Raw genomic sequence first — 16,507 nt, forward strand, 5'->3', positions numbered from 1 at the left:
TGCCCTCACTGTGCTCCCAGGGCTGGAGCCCAGTGAGAGCTCCAGTCCTCAGATCCCAAGTGTCCCTATTGTTATGTTCAGCTAAAGTCAAGCTATGGCTGCTTTGCCACCTTGGAGACCCTGACTTCCAATCTGGGCTGTGACCTCTTACCTGCTTATCTCATCTCTGGTCACTGCACTGTGTTTCCCTGCATGGGCATCCTGCTGTTATCTGTTGCTGGGTCTGCTCAGAGACCTGCCATATATCATTGTTTAATGCCAGGGTAGGGCAACTGCTATGACAAACAACCCTAGGTCTCAGTAGCTTAACACAATAACAGATTTATTTCTTACATCAGTTCAAGTGTTTGGTAGTCTGCTCCCTGGTGATTCGGGGACCACTCCTCCCATCTAGGAGCCCCTCTATCTTCTAGGACCTTGAAATCCTTAACTGATTCCTTTGTACCCAGCCAGCCAGTAGATGAGGAAGGCGAGATAGCAAAGGATATCTCAGGAGAATTTTAGGGGCTGGCCAAACAGTGGTGTTTGCTGCTCTGCTCTCATCCCTGCCATGAATGAGTACCTGGTGTCACCTAGGAAATGACATCTTCCTGAGTGCTGGGGGAAGATCTAGTGATCTGTTGTACAAGCAGCATCGTCTCCACTACACAGCAGAGGCATCTAAACAATATCTCCTCCCAAGTAGTCTACCTCCCCCACTCCAGCTTTACATTCTGTGTAAAGTCTGGAAAGGACTGGGCTCCTGAGAAAACATTTCAGGAGTGACAGAATAAGTAGACTGGGTTTTTGCCTTCCCACCACCTGAGCAGAAGGTGGATCCCAGGGGAAAGGCCCTCTAGGGAGAATCTCAGGCCCTACATAATCTTGAAAACCAGGCTTTTTTTTTTTTTTTTTTGACAAGTGACAGCTTTTCATTTCTTCCAAGAAATATACTTTTTCCCCTCCTGGGGACTTGTTCAGAGAAGAGATAGTCAAGTGATAGGTGCTTTGCAAATATCTAGATGGAGAGAGAAAAATGGCATGAAGAAAAATTTAGACAAAACAATGTAGATCACCATGGAAACAATCTTTAGAACACCCTGGGGAAAAGGAATCATTGTTAGCATGGTTCATATTTTGCAGAGATATCCAATCACTATATTCAATTTTAGATCCTTCAATCATGCTACTTTCAGAATGCTGGGGTTGTTATGACCACAGCACATGCTAATTTTCAGGGAGCCCTTCTCTTACCCATCTAATAATCTTTAATGAAGATAATACTTTAATTAAGGCAACTTACTGTTTCTCTGTTGGTTAATTTGAAATCTGTGAAAGGTCAAGTTACCATTAACACAGTGAGTTTACCATCCTATTCCAGAAGTATTTTTATTCTGACAGCAGAGGCTTATGAGAATATGGCAAAAATACATCTTTAGTTGAAATGTGCACAAGGAAAATGAGAGGTTTGTCTTTTGTATAGCATGGTAAGAAAAAGAAAAACCATTCTTAATTACTCACAAGCAGTTTTTCTTAGCCTTTTCTCCCCTAACATGTTTGAAAAAGTCTACAGGTATGGGCAACTCTTGGTCAATAATAATGATTCAGTATGGCTGTTTAAACAAAACCTCTGGGAGCTGCTAATGAACAGTTTGTTCCAGTGGCTTCTAAAGAAATGGCAGAAGACAGACAGTGGTTTGTACAAATGAAGGCTTAGAGATGGAGGGTCCACAGGATCCAGGTGCGGGGCCTCAACTCTGCAGGCAGAGAAATGCAATGTCTGCCCCCGGTTATCTGCCCACTACTTTCACAAGGCTTCATCCATGGTCATTCTCCAAGTTCCCAGCCTTCCTGGGGAAAAATTAGATGTCATCTTCATCAGAAGGCAAAACCATAGTCTGATCTTGTAGTTCTAGGATCACAGGTTATGAATCCCCAACGACTTCTGGAAACTGTATTTATGCTCTGTTCTCTACGTTGCTTATCCCAAGTCTTCCCAATACGTGGTATGTATGGACTCAGGCAGAAAGCAGCCAGTGTGCTTACCTGAAATAGAATCCAAGCCTTGATAAAATTATGACGTCTAGTTCTCCCTTCCTTTCATTCCTTCCTACAAATATTTGTTGAGCATGTGCTATGAACTAGGTGCTTTAGGGTGTCTTGTGTGCTGATTTCCCCTGTTTCTTTTCTTCTTCCTACTTTGGGTATGAGATTTCCTCCTGTCCTCCACCTCGCCTCTGTGACCTTAAAACCTGATCTCAGTAAGTTCAACTATCATTTGTTTGCATCTTAGGGCAAACTTAAGTCGCTCTGTTCCCTCTCGTAGAAGAATTAGCATTTGACATTTAATCTTTCATTGTTGTTATCAAATGATTCCCTGACCAAGAAATTTCAGACATCATTTTCCAACCAGGGGAGATATTCTCAAAGTAGAAGGCCTTAGAGTCACACCATCCATTGCCCACGTACTTGGACTGTGCATGAGGTTGGTCCCTTTCTTGGCTCTTTTTTGTGATCAAAACAGAATGGAATTGATCAACCTCAGAAAAACATGCTAAAATTGCTCTTAGGGTAAAGTTCCAAACCTTTTTCATAGCACACAAGACCCTGTATAATCCTGCCTCCTACCTCTTTAGACTCTTTCTTTATCGTTGGAGGAAAGCCACTTTGGAATTTTGTCAGATCTTTGATCAAAATACCATCTAATCTTAGCATGCTTCTGCTTGGAGTGTTCTACTTGTCAACTCCCTTCAACATGCTAACTCCCACTCCTGCTTCAGGTCTCAGATGTTACTTCTTTTGCAAGCCTTTGCTGACTCTCAGGCACCTAATAAGACTGGGATTAGCCCCCCTGACGCATGATCTCGTAGCATCCAGTAATTTTCATAGGACTTATCATGGCTATGCTTAGTTCATGGAAGTATACATCATTGACTTTAATATTCACAGTTGTTGTATTGATTATTATGTACCAAACATCTATCAGAATGTGAGGCTCATTCCGTGGAATGTATCAATCTTAGTTACTATGTCTCTAATTCAAAACTTCACTGAGAGCTTCCCCTACTATTTGGTAATGAAAACCTGATTAGCTCTGTCTTACTGAGTGGTTACCTACTATTGAAATCATTCCTTCTTGCACAGAATCTGTACTTGGAGTCTGCCCTCATTGTCTCATACTAGAAATTCCTCACTTCAGTCCAAGCTGTGAGATCAAACTAGATTAATATTCCCCAAACACTGGTTTGACCAGGTCATTCTTCTGCTCAAAAGCCTCTGATGGATTGGAGTTATCTAAAGAACAAAGTTTAGATTCTGCCGAGGCTTTCAAGCCCTTCTGTAATCTGATTCTGACCTCCATTTCTGTATAAACTTCCTCTCTAAGTGAATTGTCTATACCACCAAACATTTTTACTTGCTATAGTTAAGCTTTTGTTTACATTGTTTATTCCATCTGGGGGCACCTTCTGTTGCCCCTCTGTTGATATTTTCTCTGTATGGCAGTCCCTGGCTACTAGTATTAGGACTTTTTCAGGTGCAAGTGATGAAGCTAATTTCGAATTAGTTTAAGTGAAAAAAAGAACTTACTACCTGTAAGGAACTGTATCATTCTGATTCTGTTTTAGTTCATATGGCTCCTACTGACCCTGCCAGGGAAAACTGAGATACTGTTACCCTTTCTTCTGATAATAGAACCTCAATTTCTCTTTGAGAAACCCCCTAACTTTCATATTCCTCTTTTGCAATTCTGGGAGGCTGACCCCACCCATGGGTTACAGGAGTAGTTTTTTCTTTCTCTGGGAAAGTTCTCTCTCCATTTGCTTCCTTCTTCCTACAGCTTTTGGCAAGAACTGTAGCTTATACTTTGTATTCTTCCCAATGCTTTACACTTAGTAGCCATCTAATAAGTATTTGTTGATTATCTTTGACAGAGATTGAGGGAAGGAGGGTGATTCAGATTTTTCTCTAGGATCTTGTGGTTCAAAGACTTAATTTTTGCCCTCACAGTTAAAGGAAATGGAAGGTCAAAACATCTGTGGTATGCTCATTTGAATCATAGGGATACAAATGAACTTCAAATATATTTTCTTAGCTGTAAATTATCTCCTGTAAATTACTTGACTCTTTGTGTATATGGCCCATCTATATGGCTCTTACATATGTAAAATAAAGTTAGACAGGCAATGTCTAACTTAGCCAGCTGGCCTCCTTTTTAGATAGATTTTCCTCATTTTTAATTTAACAGAGAAATTGCTCTCTTACTAAATCTTAATTCACAATCTTAGACTTCAGAAATACAGTATTATATTCAGAAAGTATTTAAATCTTCTTCTTGTCAAACACATTCTGCTCGCACATGGGCACTTAATGTTGTCAGGATGTCAATTTTATTTTGACAAGGTCCTTATGGATGAAATTTTCAACTTTTTATTTTTAGCTAATATGGATGGGTAAGAACATGTTTGAGGTTTTTCTCTTCTGTTTTCATGGAAACATATACTTTCCTACAAGATTAGATGAAAGTAGTATGTTCGTGAAGCACTCTAAGCTTTTAGGGAGGCAAGGTTTCCCTGCTGCTTGAGACCTACTGTTAACTACATCCAAATAGCCCCACAATTGTTATCTTTAGTCTCTGTGATGCCCTTAAGAGTCTGAAGGCACTAGAATCTTTGTTTCCACTAACAAATTGTTTTTCTCCACTTTCTTTTGGCACAGTAGCTCTTGAATTTTAATCCACTGTCCTTTGTTCTTTAGGTAATGTTGGTGCCTGATAGAATGTATGTTTTCAGATTTTTGTCCCAGAATCAGACTAGACTGAACTATTTCAACGCTCATGTTAGCTATCTATTGCTGTATAACAAATGATCCCAAAATGAGATGGCTTCAAATGATCAATATACAATATCTTATTTAGTTCTGGTGTGGAATTTGGGAGAGGCTTAGCTGAGGAGTTCTGGCTCGGGTTCTCTTGTAGGTTATGTCAAGGTGATGGCCTTGGGCTTGTAATCATCAGAAGGTTTTACTGAGGCTGGATGGGGGTCTTAAGATGGCTCATTCCCACAGGTTTTGGCTGGAGGCATAGTTTCTTGCCAGAGAGACCTTTCCTTGAAGATTCTTATGACATGGCAGCTGGTTTTCTCTAGAGTGAGTGATCAAAGAGGGGGAAAGACTAAGAAAAAAGCTGCAATGTCTATTATAACCTAGTCTTTGAAGTCACACAGTCTACTTCTGCCATATTTTGTTTGCTAGAAGTGAGTCCCTAGATTTAGCTCACACTCAAAGGGAAGGAAATTAAGCTCCACTTCTTCAGAGGAGGTGTATCAAATAATGTCGAAACATACTGGAAAACTGCCACTGTTCTCTCAATCCCCCACCTGCTTTTTTATTTTTTAACAGAGTCTCACTCTGTTGCCCTGGGCTTGAGTACCATTGTGTCATCGTAGCTCACAGCAACCTCAAACTCTTGGGCTGAAGTGATCCTCCTGCCTCAGCCTCCCAAGTAGCTGGGACTATAGGTGCCTGCTATAATGCTGAGCTAATTTTTCTATTTTTAGTAGAGATGGGGTCTCAGTCTTGATCAGGCTGGTCTCCAACTCGTGAGCTCAAGTGATCCACCTAGCTTGGCCTCAATTTTTTCTCTTTGTGACCACCTATCTGCCAAAAGCAAACCAAAGTCAGGGGCTTATTCTGGGGGCAGCAAATGGGCATATGAATACCGTTTCCTCAAATCTTGGAATCATTCACACAGAATTTTACCCTTTGAACCCAACCAAATAGAGGAGCCTCAAAACTCTAAAAGGATACAGTGAAAGCTGTGTCTGAGAGAGCCAGGTTTCTTTTCTTCCACACCTGTTAAAATAATACTGTCTTCTGTGTCCTTGTGAATATGCAGTGGGCAGGAAGTAGCTTTTCTTACAGTACGCTCAAAGTGTTGGACATCAGGAAGGCTTCTGAACAGAGACAGAACTGTTGGGTTGTACTCATCTAGACTAATAGGTCAGAATGCAGGCAGCAGATGGTAAGACCTGAGTAAGAAGCTAGCAGATTCTATTCTGCTCATTGGCAAAGGCCAGTCACAGATGGTGACAGTGAGACTATGAGTAGATCCCAATTCTGGGATCAAGCAAGTGCCAAAGCCTGATATTAAAATCATCTGCAGTACTACTGAGGGATGTTCAGGACCCACAGGCAGAATTCTAGGCTTGGATATCTGACCACAGTGATTCTGGGTCCTTGGTGGCTCTAAGTGCCCACCATGAGGAAAGGAAGCACCTGGTACCAGATGGAGAGGTTGTTGGAAAAGGGCATAGCTGTCAGGCCACAGAGTGAAGCTTCGCACCATAAAGACAGATGGCGAGAGGGGTGCCCCCGTCTGTGGCAGCTTACTGCCTTTTCACTACTCATATTGCCTGTGTATCCTTCAAATGGGTCTCCTCAAGAGCTTCTACTTGCAAAGCATTTTTATTTAGAAGTCAAATGTAAGTGTTCGCAGCTTCATTCCAAGCTGAGAGCACATCCTATCTTTTCCATTTTTCTCCCATTCAGCAACACCAGGTTTCTGATACACTAATTAATAAGGGAATCATAGAATGACATAATTTATAAAACTGAGCATTGGTGAACTGATGTCACATAAGGATAAAATAGAGTTTTTTCCTACTACATTCCTGCCATTAAGACGCCAGTGGGAGAGTAGAGGGGGGGAAAGTGCAGATTCATACTTCAAGCTATAGAATGACTTTACATGTCATTACCCTACTAAAAAATTCAGTGGCTTGGCTGCTACCACCTTTAGATGCAAGAAGGTCTCGCCTTTAAAGGGCTCTGCTCTGACCTTTCTCTAGCTGTACTTCTCCATATTCAGCTGGAGTCCATTAGGTCAAGGAATGTATTCACCAGGACTGATTTTATCCCTCCAGGGATCCAGGAGGCAGAATTTCCTGTCCAAATAGCCCTGAGCCACTTCTAGAGCCTGTGTGGGCTTCTCCCCAGATCCTGAGATATAAACTCCTGGGCCCATGCAATAGCCACCCCTATTTTGGAGGGGTGAAAATGGGAATGGAGTTTGGACATGTGGGTGGAGTGTCCATGGAATGGGTGGTACCTTGCAGAGTAATGCTGAACTGGCTATGAGAAGCAAAGGGGTAAAGGCTGCTTTGAGTGGAGATGTCCCTGACCTGACTTGCTTCTCAGAAGCAAGAGTTGCTTCTCAGAAGCGAACTCTGAGAAGTCCCAGAATTCTAAATTCAAACCTGATCTTCCAAGGTGTTATGCAAGTATGTTAGTCAAGGCAAAAGAAGACAATTTTTTAAAATTTCACAGTTTGTTAGCTTGTTTTATGAGTTTTACATATTTAGACATTTGGTCGGCAGGCCTCCATGTGTAGCCTTCTCATGGGCCCTACAAATGTTAGAGTTGGTCCTGGCTCTCCATTTATACAGAATCAAGTCTCATCAGCTTGGGGTGGTTATTAAGGCCTTTAACTATTTTATTTCTCCTCTAATATTACCTGCCACTACTCTTCTGTAGGAATCTATCAAACTAGTCAACCCACAGCCAGGCTTGGCCCACACAGCCTTTTCTCTGTGCTCAGGTTCACATTATTTTTCTCCCCTAAAAGGCCTCCATTTCTGCCCTGCATTTATAGGGGCCAACCTACCGTTTATGACCCAGCTCAAGCCTCACAGCCATATCTCTTCCCTTTGGACTCTTTGAACAGCTTTTGTCTGAGCCACTTATTGGCACTCAAAATGTGCAACCATGTGTGGTTAATTTTCAAATTAGGCACCAGGTGTGGCTATAAGAGAAAGAGACATCGATATGCAACAGTTTTCAAACCAGGAAAAGGGACAGAATAAAAAAGAAGAGTGGCTATAGAATCAGGAGAATATAGTCAGGCAGGTTTGATAAAGGAAGAAACATCAGCATTGTCAATAGGCTGAGAGGAGTCATTGGGAAAGATACCCCCAAATAGATCATCCATCCATTAGGAAAGAGGTTTTTTGTAACTATTGAGAGAACAGCAGATTGTGCGGACAAAAGCAACATTGTGGTGGGAAAAATAAGATGAGAAAGTGGACACAGCAATGTACTTCAATGTTTCTCAAGAAATAGGATTCTGAGAAGAAAGAAGAAGGTAGTTTGAGTGGGTGGAAGAGGCTGGGTGATTATGTTCTATTCAAAGAATGGGGGAGACTGAATGTGTTTGTGGGAAAAAGTTCAGTTAAAGGGAGAAATTGATAATGGGGAAAGGATAGCTGGATAAACAAAATTTGGGAATGGCTGCACTCCAGTGCACAGGTGCAGGGGTTAACCTTGATGAGGAGAAAGGGCACTTCCTGCTGTAAGTGAGGGAGAGGGGAAGATGAATGAAGGCTACAGGACAAGCATGATAATGAAGAGACTGGACTTAAGGGTGAAAAGATTAGCTGTCATTATAGACAGGCTAAGAAAGCTTCATTTTCTGAGGGCAGATCCAGATTTCAAATATTTAAATATCACAGTCTTCATTCATTCCTTTCACATTTATTCAGTACCCTGCGTGTGCCAAACACTACTGGGCACTGGGGTCTACTTTTCATGTATTTTTGGAATTTGTTATGTTGGTGACTCAAAGGAGATTTTCTTTTACCCTTCTGAAAGGCTTGAAGTAGAAATAAACGCAAGAATCAGAAGAGAGTCCTTTGTCATACCAGATGTCCCGAGTTGGGTTTTAGAAAAACATGGGCACCTTAACAATAGCTCCCTGTTTGGGGTGAAGAGGGAGAAGAGGCCGAAATGGTGAGAAAGAGGACTGTGCATTAAACAGAGATCGAGACACTCGAGGAGGATGAGCCCTCCACCTGGAATGTGGGAACCCCCTGCGCACTTCAGGCCGCGCTGTAACCAAGGGTAACAGCGCTTCGGTTTACACCGGTGTGAAGACGAGTCTCTTCTCCAAACCAGGTGCAGGTACGGCGGCCTAGCAGGACCAGACGCAAAGCCAAAGCACGTCATCCAAGCTACCTTGCCCCGAAAGCCCAAGGCCTCCAACTACTTTAGGTCACTGGTGCCTTTACCCATAGTTTATTGATGAGGGGCGGAGGAGGGGCGTGGCGAATCTCCTTTGCTCTTTCCCAATTGGTCGTGGTAGATTCCGAGTTCCACCTCCTGCGCCGCCGCCGCGGGGCTGCCAGGGCTGTCACTCGAGGAGCCGCCGCGGCCGCCCCCCGCCGTGGCCCCGCCCCTCGCTGTGGCTGGGATCTCGCGGGAAGAGCGGCGAGCACGGCGGTGGCTCGGTCTCCCGGCTGCGCGCGGAGCAGGAGGGCTCTCCTCACACCCGCGCTTCCTCGCGGAGGGGTTGGAGCTGCGGCACCGCAGGCCTGAGCTGCCCCTTCTCTGCCGTCTCCTTCTGTTCCTCAGGGCTCCCGCGTCTGCTGGCCCTCCGACGCTGCTCAGGTGAGAAAGCTCGGAGCGTGTCTCCGCTGAGGAGCGGTCGGGGAGCCGGGACGCAGAGCAGCGGGACAGGCGGGCAACTGACGGCGGTGGCTCCGGGGGCTGCGCGGCGCTGCCTGGTGGGCGCGAGGCTTGGCGGAGCTCGGGAGTGCGAGGGGCGAGGCGGCGGTGCTGTGGGATCTGGGTGCGGGCACCAAAGGGCGGTGTGGCGGGTTCCGGAGCTCCCGAGGTGAGGGGGCAGTTTATTGCGGGTCCTGGGGTTCTTCTGGCATGGGAGGGCGGTGGGTGCAGGCATCGAGGGTCTCAGGTCTTTGGAGTCGAGGGAGATTTATCAGAGTCTTAAGGTTCTTTGCAGTGGTGTACTGGGGTTCCGGGATAAGGGGTCTGGTTACTGGGGTCTCGGGCTTTTTGCGGGGAGAGGATGTAGTTTGGGAAGGTCCTGGCTCTCTAGGGGTAGATCGTTAGGGTTTGTGGGGTCCTTTGAGCAGGCAGGGGCGTCTGTTTGGGTTCCTGAAATGAAGCAGGGTTCCAGATAGCTGGGGCTGTTGATCCGTGATTCAGAGTGAGAGGGCGATGTATCTGTTCTGCAGGGGCTGGGGCCGCCTGCGTGGGTTGTTGGTGGCAGAAGGGGGCACGGCCGCGACCAGCGTCTGTATTGGGGTTTCTCCTTTGCCCAAAGGGGGGCAGTAATTTGGCATGGCCTCCCGCTTTTCGGGGTGATGGGGTGATGGGGCGAGTTAGCGGGTCCCCGGTTATCTTGCCGGGTGGGCGCGGCTCGGCGGGTACTGGGTCGGCTGGGGCGGGAGAGGGCTTTAGTGGCCTCCAGAGCCGGCCAGTTAGACAGTCTGTGACTGGTCAGCATCCTGGAACGTTTTTCATCAGGTCTCTCTCGCCATATGAAATTTACTCATTGCTTAGTTTGAGGATTAATCGGTGTTGTTGCCTACTTGGAGATATAGTGGGTTTGTTCTGCAGTTTTCTTTTCTTTGCCCCGGGATCCCTGTGGGGGCGCGCTGGTCTAGGTGGAGCTCTGGGAGCTGGAGAGGTGGCAGCGCCTTAGATGGGCACGTGTCTGTAGGTTCTTTAGGAAACGAGTCCTGACAGATTGAGCGTGGATACAGTGCCTGAGCAACTGGAAGCTGGTGAGGAAGGGGAGGCTGTGGGTCTTTCCTAGGTGTTCTGCTTTATTATTCCTAGGAATTCTGTATTATTTGATCTGCTCTGAAGTGTTTGCCTGATCATTAGGCAGAGTCAAGTAGTGCTGCCAAGTGTGTTCTGGCTTCTCTCTGTCCTTTGAAAAGCATTTGTGAAGAGAGATAATTTCAAGTTCAGCCACCAGAAAGCCTTGGAATTTGAAATCCCAAAGCTAGAGCTCAGCCAAAGCATCTTTTGACCTGTAAGGATGGCTAATGGAGCTCTTTTACGGAAGGCTGCTTAACAGTTTCATTGTATTGTACAGGTGTCCTTAGCTTTGGATCTTTTGCAGAGTTCTTGGTAACTAACCCAGACTTAGGTGAAATTTAAATAAAATGACCTATATGTATGTGTATGCAGTTTTAAAAAAATGTATAGGTCAGAAAGTCTTTTTTTGCTTGACAGTTCTTTTGGTTAGATAGCTGCTCACTCTATGCAGAGGCCTGTAAATGAAGTACAGGCAATGGGCCCTGTACTCCTGGACAGATAAACTTCTTGTTGAGGAGATGTTGTTTGGAATGACAGTTCAGAATACCTTGAGCAGATCCCCTCCCCATTTTTGAGAGAAAGACAAATGATAAATTAAGCAGGTTTCAGAAACTTTTTTTAAAAGTAGCTTTTCTGATTTCTAAGTAAGCATAGACCAGTTAGTCAACAAATATTTGATTATCTGCTAGGTTTTACTCTTGAAGTACAGTGATTGCAGTTGTCATGTGATTTTCTAAATCAAGAGGGAGAGGAAGACAACAAATAAATACATACATTAGAAAGTTGCAATGCTGTTAAGGAAGAAATACTTCGGATATTTGGGATTCAGCACTTTCTGAAAATCACATGACAACTGCAATCACTGTGCATGAAATATAATTGGTGTGGGGCGGACCTGTGGCTCAGTGAGTAGGGCGCTGACCCCATATACCGAGGGTGGTGGGTTCAAACCTGGCCCTGGCCAAACTGCAACAAAAAATAGCCGGGCATTGTGGCGGGTGCCTGTGTTCCCAGCTACTGGGGAGGCTGAGGCAAGAGAATTGCCTAAGCCCAGGAACTGGAGGTTGCTGTGAGCTGTGATGGTACAGCACTCTACCAAGGGCAATAAAGTGAGACTCTTTCTCTACAAAAAAAAAAAAAAAAAAAAAATAGAAATGGTATGTTTTGTGATGACAGCAACCAAGCAAGATAGTTACCTCCCTTCTGAATTATTAAAGAAAGATTAAATTATGTTTAGAGTTTTTGGTGTTAAATATATATTGACTCTTTGAAGATGCTTATGTTATGTAAGCATTAAAAAGTCTGTAAGGATACACACATCAAACTTGTTTGTAGAATTCTTCAGGAGGGAGTTGCAGAGGCATGGACAACACCTGCTTATTTTTGTACTTTTATATTACTTTAATCTATTTCAATGAGCAGGCATTACTTAAGTGCAAATTAGAGAAGTCTAAAAAATTAAAACATTTTGGTCACTACGCAAATTGGTGAAATATACAGAATTTATAAGGCTTTGGTCAGTGTTGCCACTTCCACAATAATGAAACCAAAAAGATACTTTAAATATCTAAAAATTATAAGGGGGCAGCACCTGTGGCTCAAAGGAGTAGGGCGCTGGCCCCATATGCCAGAGGTGGCTGGTTCAAACCCAGCCCTGGCCAAAAACTGCAAATAAATAAATAAATAAATAAATAAATAAAAATTATAAGGGAACGAGATAGAGTAGGTAGCACCACAAACTAAGAAAAGACATAGACCTAAGTAAAATATTGGAACATGTTAAGGTAGTTGGATATTTAATTAAATAAAGATAAATTAATCTTAGGTCTTTTTTATTTTCAAATTTAATTGCTTCTTGAGTTTGAGAAAGGAAGTTTTTAGATTTCCTACAGAAGAATAGGATACATTTTTTTGTGTGTAGGGGGGAGAGTAGGTGTTGTTATTACAGCACAAACTTCAGGAAGAGATTTCTTTTTGTCAAACGTAGACATATATAATAGATACGTTTTTCTTGTAAGGTATATGGACCACAAAAATACTTTCATCGTTTCATTGATACACTGCTGAAAATAAGAGTACCACGGTGTATTTTCAATTATTCAAAATTCTAGAATCCTAAATGTGACATACTAAAACAATTTCTAGAAAGGAAATTATAAGACATGAATTCCAACCCTCTTTGTGCTGCTAATGGTGTGACCTTAGATAATTCCTTCTCTCCCAGGGCCTCTGATTTCATACATAGCTATAGATATATAGATATATCAAGAGTAGCCCTGCCAATAATGAATATAAACTGAAATTCCAAGGATTATGCTGCATTGGTTTTTATGTTGCAGATCTGCAGTATTGTCTGTCCCAAAACGGAGAGAAATGTTAGAGTAGTTCTCAGTATAAAACTAGTTCCATGTGATGTAGTTTTTATGTATCATATCTAATTTTAGAAACCTCTTCTTTTTAAAGATGTGGGAATTATTTAATTCCAGAATATACATTTGTGAAGGTAAATTATTTCCTTTGGATAATTTAACTTTATCTGTTAAAACATTATTATTTTTATTTCAGATCCCTGGCTCTGTAATAGAATAGTATATGATAAAGTTATGTCTTTATTTGACTCTGGATGTAGAATGAGGTCACTAAGTATCTCCAGACTTGACCACCTTTAATCTATCCTTCTACTACCTCTAAGGTAATTTTTCTATAATGCATACCTGTTCATTGCTTCTTTCTTAAAACCTACACTTTATTAGTCCCAACTCTTTATCATTACAAGGCCTTTCATCATCTGGCTCATTATCTGCATTTCTTTCACCATAAATCTCAAGCTTCAATTGTATGAATCCGAATCCAAGCAGTTTACTGAATGAGCCTTGCTGTTTCCTAACTTAGAGCCTTCACATATGTTCTCCCCTCTGTTTAGAATACCTTTCCTTCTTTTTCTTACTGGCAAAATCTACTGTTTTTTCTAGATAAAACATAAGCACTGTCTGCTTTTTAAATGTCTGTGTCTTCTGGTCCTCCCTCTTCCCATCCCAGTGGGTTCTATCTTGTTCATTCATTCGCTTGTATTCATTAGTGTGCTATAATTATGTCTTTCTTTCCTCCTGGATGCAAAGGCACTTTATATTTGTCCTAGTATCTTTACACATAGATACTTTATGTGTATCTTTACACATAGTTGGCTCTCATACCATGTTTAAAGTCTCAATACCAAGATTAAGTGTTCTTAATGTCCAAAATGAGTTAAACTCAAATCGCAGTCTTGTTTTATTTTCCTGAAAATTGAGTGTTTGTAAAATTCTCTTGCCTCGGGCGGTGCCTGTGGCTCAGTGAGTAGGGCGCCGGCCCCATATGCCGAGGGTGGCGGGTTCAAACCCAGCCCCGGCCAAACTGCAACAAAAAAATAGCTGGGCATTGTGGCGGGCGCCTGTAGTCCCAGCTGCTTGGGAGGCTGAGGCAAGAGAATTGCATAAGCCCAAGAGTTAGAGGTTGCTGTGAGCCGTGTGACGCTACGGCACTCTACCCAAGGGTGGTACAGTGAGACTCTGTCTCTACAAAAAAAAAAAAAAAAATTCTCTTGCCTCTGTGATCACAAACTGATATTAAAGCTATAGTTCTTAGCTTCATATTTAGGAAGTGAGACTACCAGCACTGTAGGAGGTAAGGTTACTCTGCTAAACTTCCAGAAGAGTCTTTAAAAATTTTGAGGCAGCCATTAACCTCTATCTCTAAAATTACTAGAAGAAATATTAACTAGTGTGGGTATCTCAAATATTGAACATAAGTGATTTGGTATTTTACCTGGGCTGATTTTTAATGGGGAAATGATAGTGCAGGTTTTTTCTTTTTTTATATCAGCTTAATAATTGCTTTACATATAGTGCCTTTAATTCTCAAAACAAATCCTGAAGATTTATAACTTGCTCAGGGTCATTATATACTAAGGAGCAGAATATGACTACATCTAGGTCTGATTGACTCCAGTTCTCTGTTTTTGACTTTTCCCCGTAGTATTACACTGTTTTCTGAATATGACTATTTATTTGTTGTTGAAATTTATTAACAGGTATTTTTATTCATTTTATAAAAGAAGTTAGATTGTAAGGTTTATTCATTTGGCTCTTCCCCAAAAGCTAAAGTAGAGAATTTGAGATTGATTGGACTTTAGAGCCATTTACTCCAACTCCTTCATTTAGCTGCTAAATTTTATAAAATGTAGCATGTAAGGAAACACACATTCAAGAGTGGTTAAACATCTTGCCTAAGATCACATAGCTAATTGTTCTGTAAGATTTTCAATGTTAAACTGGTAGTGAACTGGTGCTGTGCAATCATTATTCGAAAGGACTACCAGATGCTTATTTTCCTCCCAAGAAAAGTAATGTTGGGGATCTGAAAGTCTTAAGGACATAGCTCAGAGAAAATCCTGCCTTTGTTTGGATCATGACACATGGAGACACCTCAGTGCCTTTATTCATGTGATTCCCTGATCTTGGTTTCTTTCCTTCCTCTTTTTTCTTTTTACAAGTCTGTTCACAGTTTACTGATCTTATGCCTGCTGAGTTGTTATTAACATCAGCCCTACCAGTAATTGTTTAAGTGCCAACCATGGGCCAACTAATAGGAATAAAATAAAGATAAAATCTAGTCACTGCCCTGAAGAGGCTTGGTCAATTTGTTAGCAGGAGGCAGTATGTATTTAATTGCAAGGTAGTGTATAAAGATGCCATGAGTAATACAGTTTAGAGGAAGATTAGATAAGCGTAAGCTGGGTTTGTGGTTACAGAAGTTTCTATATAGAAAAAAGATGTGACTTAAATTTTTACGTGAAGAGTTAGAGTGGTATGGAAGGAGAAAAAGACTAGGGGAAAGACCTTGTCAGCATTTTGTTGTGTGTGTGTTTTATTTCAATTTTAGCTAATCTCTTGCTTACTTTCCTAAAGCAACACTCCTCACTGTTTCCTAAGAAATGGAACATGTTCTTTCAGATACCCAAATGTTACCTTCCCTGCCTTCAGACCTCTGTCAAAATATCACCCTTTTCATAAGGCCTTTCCTGGTAATTTTGTTTAAAATTACAATATCCCCTCCATACATAATGTTGATCCCTCTTGCCTACTTTGTTTCTTTTTTGTGCTTTTCCCTTACCAACATACTCTATATTTTTATTGTCTTTCTGCGCCTACTAAAAAATGTAAGACCTACAAGGACAGAGATTTTTACCTATTTTATTTAATGCTATATATGCTCAGGACCCGGAACAGTACCTTCTACAAAGTAAGTGCTCAAATTTCTGTTGAGTATATGAGTAAGGCAAGGGAACTTTAAAACAGGAATGTAAAGATCATTTGATCTAACCTCTCATTTCTCCTATGTTTCTTTCTGGCAAGCATAGAGGAAGAACTCTCTCATCTCTGGATTTTTTTAAAAAAATAATTTGGTGGGACTGTTAAAAAAAAGTATACAACTTGTAAGTGCACAGCTCAATCAATTTTTACATATATAAACATGTAACCATCAACCAGATCAGCATAGAGAACATTTCCAGGACTTTAGAAGCCTCCCTCACTGACTCTTCTAGTCAGTGCTTGCCAAAGATAACCACTTTTCTGACCAGCATCACTATAGATTAGTTGTACTTTTTCATAAACTTCGTATCAATGAAATCAAATCATTTTTTCACGTCCAGTTTCCTCTGTTTAACATTTTTAGTCATCTGTTTTCTTGAGTTAGTAGTAGTTTATTCTTTTTCATTGCTATGTATATAAGTATATATTTATCTGTTCTGTTGATAGGCATTTGGGCTGCTTCCATTTTTTGGTTCTTGAAAACATAGTTGCTATGGACAATTTTGTACATTTTTTTTTGTTTGTTTGTTTTTGTTGTTGTTGTTGTTCTTTTTTGAGAT

The 16,507-nt window shown here is 41.9% G+C and overlaps 1 protein-coding gene across 3 annotated transcripts in view; it reads left to right on the forward strand.

Annotated features, from left to right (window-relative positions):
- Positions 1–9,242: 9,242 nt before the first annotated feature.
- Positions 9,243–16,507, forward strand: part of GLCE (glucuronic acid epimerase) — a 159,817-nt gene continuing 152,552 nt past the window's right edge. For 2 of the 3 annotated variants that reach the window (XM_053593357.1, XM_053593362.1), the window contains exon 1: positions 9,243–9,417. The gene's annotated coding sequence lies outside the window, so the exon portion shown is untranslated. Of the gene's footprint in view, positions 9,418–9,624; positions 9,644–16,507 lie in introns of those variants that run through there. The other variant, XM_053593361.1, reaches the window with a different exon arrangement.

The sequence above is a fragment of the Nycticebus coucang genome, chromosome 6, assembly GCF_027406575.1.
Source record: "Nycticebus coucang isolate mNycCou1 chromosome 6, mNycCou1.pri, whole genome shotgun sequence".
NCBI lineage: Eukaryota > Metazoa > Chordata > Mammalia > Primates > Lorisidae > Nycticebus > Nycticebus coucang.